Source organism: Anolis sagrei, chromosome 1 (assembly GCF_037176765.1).
Source record: "Anolis sagrei isolate rAnoSag1 chromosome 1, rAnoSag1.mat, whole genome shotgun sequence".
NCBI lineage: Eukaryota > Metazoa > Chordata > Lepidosauria > Squamata > Dactyloidae > Anolis > Anolis sagrei.
In genome coordinates this window covers 284343551-284350980 of record NC_090021.1, presented here as the reverse complement: position 1 = coordinate 284350980, position 7430 = coordinate 284343551, and positions in this window count along the sequence as shown.

The window sequence follows — 7430 nt, the reverse complement described above, 5'->3', positions numbered from 1 at the left end:
ACAGCATGCAAATGCACAATTCAAAACATTACACAGGAAATAAGAGATGATATTATGTTGGCATGCACTTACTGTGCACAATCTGAGCATTATTTTCTGTTTCAGGAACAAGGGTTTGTGAAGATCCTGAGTTACAAACCCTCAGCCATATGCCAAGGTTCTACCTGTCCTAAAGTTAACACAATTATTGTTCACTAGTCCACTGGTATCAGTTTTCTAACATGAGATATTAGATACTCCGAGCAATATATTACAGGAGACTAAATAGATGGATTGGGATGAAGAGCATTTGAACCAGGAAATTCTGGAGTTGGTCCTGACATTATGTCAAAGAACTGAGGAAATTGGTGCAAGTCTGCGATCATGTTTTATTTTCTTAACCAGTGATAAACTCATGACCCTCTCAATACTGTCACAAACAATGCCTGTAAAATCAGACAAGTCTATTTTGAATGCCAATAGTTTCCTGGAAGTGAATGAGGGGAAGCCAACTTTAACAAAACTTTGCAGTTATTTGTTACAGGAAGATGAGAGCAGCCATGCCTGGATGCTTGTAGCCATCCTTGAATTTCACTGACTCCATTCAGAGGTTTGAAACATTCTGGTTTTAGCTTGCCTTCTGCCTGTTCTTCTACCAGTACCTGAATTCTCACATCAGTGGAAAAATTGTCCAAGGCCATACTCCATGGTCTTAATTCCTCCTCAGCTTTTTTCTTGTGCCCTGGGCTGATCTATGAACTCCAGCCACTGCAAGAGATATTTATACCTGGACTCATTCCTGGCATAGTGAAGACATTGATCTGAAATCAGTGCAGTGTGGTGGACCACCTGAAACAAGACTGTGGCTACATCAGAGTGAGGACAAACTTCATGCACTATCATATTTTTAATTCAATAGATAAGAATTTTTTCTCTCATGTTAAGCATGCTGTATCTTTAACCTTTTCAACTAACAAATACACCAGGTCTATCAAGAGTATATAAATGAGAGCATTTGTATATATTAAGTGTTAAAGTGTTAAAGCTGAAGAAGGAATCTGTAAAGACAGATTTGGGATGTGGCCACAATATGCAAAAAATATGCTTCTATATTTTAGGACACTCACCAAGCGAAGAAGTAACTCAAATAGCCCATCCCAGAAGAAGCTATATAGAGTCAGCAGTGCTGTGCCAAGTGACTTTTCCTTTACCTATCTTCCTTCACACATGGTGCCAAACTGTAACTGGTCAACTGTATGTCTCCTTCAGTCAGTTACTTGACAAGTGACAGCAATGATATTGGTGGAGTCGGCAACCAATAACAATGATATTTTTCTCAGTCTCTTGGCTTGATTTGGCTGTAGTTATATGACCACCCTCACAGTGTGTTATTATGGGGACAGAAAGAGGCTCTGCATGAACAAAGCAAATAATTTACAGGATTACAATGACCTCAATACAGCAGGCTCTTCAAGTACTGGAGCAGACACCAAAATCATTGACTCATTATATGCTGTAGCAGTGAGTCTGGTGTTCCATCCTACAGATGTTGACTAACTGAAGCTGAACTTAACAGCAAGTACAATAGACATATCTTAATACAGCAGGTTGTCAAGGGAAGCAAGCAAATCAGGAGAACTTTATAGGAAGGATCGGGTATTAGCTTTGCAAGGGTTTCAGATCAAAGACTCCAAAATAGATGAGACATTTTTAGATTAATGGAAGAACTATTTAGCTAGGAAGAGAAAATAACATGCTAATGGGGAAGTGTGCTTGAAGAACAGCACTGCATGTGGATCTATCAGTTCCATTATCAAACTTCTTGTTAAAAAAAGAGGTTAACCTATCAACTTATATGTGACTATATTATGAGTTTAGTCTGTTTTTAGTTGCATATATTTGTATTTTTGATAGTTGTAGAACTCTCATCCATCACCACATTTCAAATGAATTGTTTTTTTTCCCCTTCTTAGCATGTTTGACTGTCCAACTTTCACCTCCATATGAAGAAATCAGAAATGTTATGATGTGGATGGTCCTGGTTTTTATATTCAATGATAAATACTTATACTTGACTAGTGTTTGGCAAAGTGTCCACATCTGAGGTCCTTGAAGCTTTAGAAAAAATCAGGTCATTCCCCTCCCCACAGACATATCCCCAACCCCAAATAAACACAGAACTGCAATTATATCACTTTTGGTCATTTCAGGTGTGCCAGTGTGCTCTGCCCCCACCCTCTTTGCAGGTGTCCATTTCAGCACTTGAGGACATTATATCTAGTACTTTCATACTTAATCCAATTTGGTAGGGCTATACATTTGTGCAATGTTCATATTTCTGTATAAGAATGTATAATTTCTAAAGTGTTCTCTCTTTTGAGTAACATCATAAGTGTTTCCATATATTTTGGATGTTTTTTAAAAACTTTGGAACTTTTTGCTAAAAACCTTTTTTTCAGCAAAAGGTATTTTACATAAAATATACATTTATATATTTTCTGTGTAAAATGTTTTTGTGCAAGTAAGTCTTTTTTGAAATTGTTGCACAGAAGTCCCAAATTATTGTTTTGTTGTTTGTTTGGGTTTTTTTTTTTTTTTGCAGAATTTGATAATAAACTTGATGCATTTCTTGGTTTGTTGAAACGCTTATTGCCTCTTAAGGACAATAATATTTACAAATATTTACAAATATTCTTTGATTACTTCAAAAATGAAATGTTCATGGTTTGTTTCCATAAAAATTCAAACATTAAAAAAAACACCAAAAATGGATCACTGGCTTGCATGTTTTCTTTTTAGACAGTTCATCTTCAGGGTTAGAATGCCAAATCTTTGGGAGCAATCCTAATTTTGCCCATCTGTCCAATGATTGTCCACGTGTGTGCATATGTGCCTTCAAGTCACCTGTCGACTTATTATAATCCCAAGAATTTTACAGGGGACAGAGCAAATGGGGGATAGTCGGAGCTACATCATGGGTCCTGAGGCTACATGTGGTCCACTGACCATACTTTTCCAGTTCTGCACTAGAAAGGGGGATTCCAACACAGTTTCCAAATGTGCAAATGAATATACACCAGTTGCACAGCTGGTGAAATGGTTCAATGTTGTATTGCTTATTTTAAAAAAGGAACATATCCACCTACTATCTTGAAACATGGTGTTCACAATCTACATTGGAATGTATACAGTTATATATCAAACCAGTCTTTTGAAAATTACTACTTTTAACTGAGCTAAGATCTAAAAGAGACATGCACAAGAAATGGAAAAGGGGTGGGGGGGGGGGGAATCACCAAAGAAGAATTCAAACAAATAACCAACATATGTAGGAAAAAGATTTGTAGTGCTAAGGCACAAAATGAGCTCAGGCTTGCCAGAGAGATTAAAAACTATTAAAAGGGATGCTTTGATTAGGTCAGTAGAAAAAGGAAGAAAAAGGAAACTGTAGGGCCTCTGCATGCAGGTAGTGGTGAAACGCTAAAAGGGAATAGGGAAAAGATAGAGCTGCTCAACACCTTCATTGCCTCAATCTTCTCCCAAAAAGAGATTGGTGTTCAACCTGAGCAGTATGGAGTGGGTGAGGTAATAGGGGAAATGCAACCAAAACTGGTAAATTATTCCAGGAATACCTGGCCACTCTTCAGGGGCAGTTGAACTACATCCAAGAGTATTGAAGGAACTAGCAGAAGTAATTTCAGAACTACTGGCAATTCTTAGAAAAACAGGAGAAGTCCCAGCAGACTGAAGGAGGGAAAATGTTGTCCCTATTTTCAAGAAGGGGGGATAGGACCCAAATAATTACCATCCAGTCAGCCTCACATCGATACCAGGAAAGATTCTGGAGTAGATAATTAAGGAGGCAGTTTATAATAACTTAGAAAAGAATGCTGCGATTACTAATGACTTGTTTCTTAAAAACAAGTCATGCCAGACTAATCTTATCTCTGTTTCTTTAGAGTTAGAAACTTTTTGGTGGAGTCAGGGAATTCTGTGGATGTAGCATATTTTGATTTCACTATGGTCTTTGATAAGGTCCCCCATGACCTACTTGCAAACAAACTAGTCAAATGTGGGCTAGGCAATGCTACTATTAAGTGGATCTGTAACTGGTTAAGCGATAAAACCCAAACAGTTCTCACCAATGATTCCACTTCATCCTGGAAAGACGTGATTAGTGGAGTGCCACAAGGTTCAGTTTTGGGCCCAGTACTGTTTCATTTTTATTAATGAATTGGCTGAAGCATATTCACTAAGTTTGCAGATGACACAAAATTAGGAGGCATAGCTAATACTTCAGAGGACAGGATTAGAATTCAAAATGACCTTAACAAATTGGAGAGCCGGGCAAAATAAATTTCAACAAGGACAAATGTAAGATGCTAGGCTTAGACAGAAAAAAATGAAAGACAAAAATTCAGAATGGGTGACACCTGGCTTGACAACAGAAAATGATCTTGGAGTCTTCATGGACAACAAGCTGAACATGAGCTAACAATGTGATGCGACAGCAAAAAAAGCCAACAGGATTTTGAGGTGCATCAAAAGGAGTTTAGTGTCTAGATCAAGGGAAGTCATGGTGCATCTCTATTCCGCTTTGGTTAGACCACACCTGAAATACTGTGTCCAATTCTGAGCACCACAGTTTAAAAGAGATATTGACAAGCTGGAAGGTGTCCAGAGGAGGGCAACTAAAGGAGGGCAACTAAAATGATCAAAGATCTGGAGACCATGCCCCATAAGGAGCATCTTAAACAGCTGGGTATATCTAGTCTGCAGAAGAGAAGGTTGAGAAGAGATATGATGACCATGTATAAATATGTGGAGGGATGTCATAAGGAAGAGGGAGCAGTCCTGTTTTCTGCTGCCCTGGAAACAAGGACTCTGGGCAATGGGTTCAAATTACAGGAAAGGAGATTGCACCTGCATATTAGGAAGAACTTCCTGATTGTAAGAGCTGTTCAGCAGTGGAACTCTGTGCCTCAGAGTGTGCCTTCCTTGGAAGCTTTTAAACAGAGACTGGATGGCCATCTGTCAGGGATACTTTGTGCTTTTTCTGTATGGAAGGGAGGTTGGATTAGATGGCCCATGTGATCTCTTCCAATTCTGTTATTCTATGATTCTATGATTCAGACATAGCAAGATAGCTCCCCACTTGGGCTTACTTCCAAGTAAGTATGTAAGGAACACACTGGACTAGTCTGCTAATAATTGACAACAATGGCCAGAGAACTTTAACTGACCTCCCACCCTGCTCAGCAAAGAGCTCTATCATCAGAAAGGAAGTGCATTCTTTTTGTCTCAGGACAAGTGCCTAGATTAGTAAGTGGATTGATCACACTGGCTGTGTTACTGGTTCCTTGTTTCTTGCTGAGAATGGTACTACTCACTTCTTGGGTCCCATCTAAAGTGCCACATAATGCAGTTTGAAACTGCATTATATGATCAGTATAGTCTCATATAATGTAACATAACTGCATTGAACTACATTACATGAGTCTACACTGACCATATAATGCAATTTCAAACTTTATTATCTGGCAGTGTAGATGGGGCTCTCTCTTCTTTGGCCAAGATGACTACCAGTTTCTCGTCTATTTCTCCTTCCTGCAGTTTCCTATGATGTTGCCATTGTGGTGGTCAGAGTTGACTAAGGCCGTGTAGCTGTTGAAGCAGTGTATGGATGAGGTCATGGGCTCTCTAAGGGCTATTTAACTAAAGATGAATCCACATTAAGGCAGAGGCTGTCGATTGCCCTGGATGGAGCTGCATTCCTATTAAAGGAGCGAGTGCATAGCTTGGGAATGCTCCTAGATCCATCTTTTTTATTCTGTGTATTCAGGTATACTCTGTGACTTGGAGTATTTGGCAGCCAGCTTCCATCAGTGATGGCCTTGATGGTGCTAATGTAGCCACAGCAGCTCATTGAGGCTCGTTCTCAGAAGGTGTGATTGGGAGACAGCCATGGTCTTGTGAGATCCCGTAAGGTTCAATATTGTCTCCCATGTTGTTTAACATCTACATGAAGCTGCTGGGAGAGATCATCCGGAGTTTTGGAATTCGATGTCATCTGTATGCAGATGATGTTCAACTCTATCACCCCTTTCCACCTGCTACTAAGGAGGCTGTTCAGGTCCTGAACTGGTTCTTGGCAGCTGTGATTGTCTGGATGAAAGCAAAAAACATGAAATTGAATCCAGACAAGACAGAGGCCCTCCTGGTCAGTCGAAAGGCCAAACAAGGTATAGGGTTACAGTCTGTGCTGGATGGGGTTACCCTCCCCCTGAAGGCGCAGGTTCACAGCTTGGAGTGATCCTGAACTCATCACTGAGCCTGGAACCTCAGGTTTCAATGGTAGCCAGGGGAGCTTTTGCACAATTAAAACTTGTGTGCCAGCTATGCCCGTGCCTTGGGAAGCTCCAACTGGTCCAGTGAGTGGCAGCCAGGTTTCTCACCGGAGCGGTGCTCAGGGAGCATACAACTCCTCTGTTGCATCAGCTCCACTGGCTGCCAGTCTGCTACCAAGCATAATTCAAGGTGCTGGCCTTAGCCTATAAAGCCCTAAACAGTTCCGGCCCAGGCTACCTGTCCAATCATATATTCCTCTATGAACCAGCTCAGAGACTAAGATCATCTGAGGAGGCCCTGCTCTTGGTCCTGCCTGCCTCACAAGTATGTCTGGCGGCCACCTTCCCAGTGGTGGCCCCTCAGTTGTGGAACTCCTTTCCTAGCAACATCAAATCAGCCCTCTCCCTACTAGCCTTCAGGAAGAGAGTGAAAACCTGGCTCTGGGAGCAGGCTTTCAAAAATTAGGACAATTCAGTATTCCGAATATAGAAATATGTGCAATTTGAACTTGGAATGGCCTTAGACCTTGAACTCTGGATGGCATGTTTTTAACTTTGAATGTATTTTAATCATGTCTAATATGTTGTAATTTTCAACCTTTTTAAGGTGAATTTGTTGTTTTGAGGCACTGTGTATGTGCCATTGTAAGCTGCCTTGAGTCCCCCTGCTGGGGTAGAGAAAGGCAAGATATAAATATGGCAAATAAATAAATATAATGGGTTGAAGATTATGTTCTCTGCTAAAATTGAGAAAAGGCAAATATGTTTAATTTTGATGGAGATTTTTTTCTAAGATAATATGTATCAAACTCAAGTGGATGTCTGTGTAGATTGCAAGAGGAGTTATATTTGCATGTCTTAGGTGGCTATTAATGCTAATGACTCTTACGTGATTCAATAGCTTGTGAGATTTATCTTCAGATCTATGACTGATCAAAAAAAAAAAAGCTGTGCCTGAGATGTTCCTTAGTTGATCTAAGTTTGAAGGAGATTTTTGTATATACCAGGAGGATTCACACCTATTTCAGATGGGCAATAACCCACCAATGCTGTTGGAAAAGGACTAGCCATTGGTAACTGTGCCCAAGATTTGTAGAAACATAT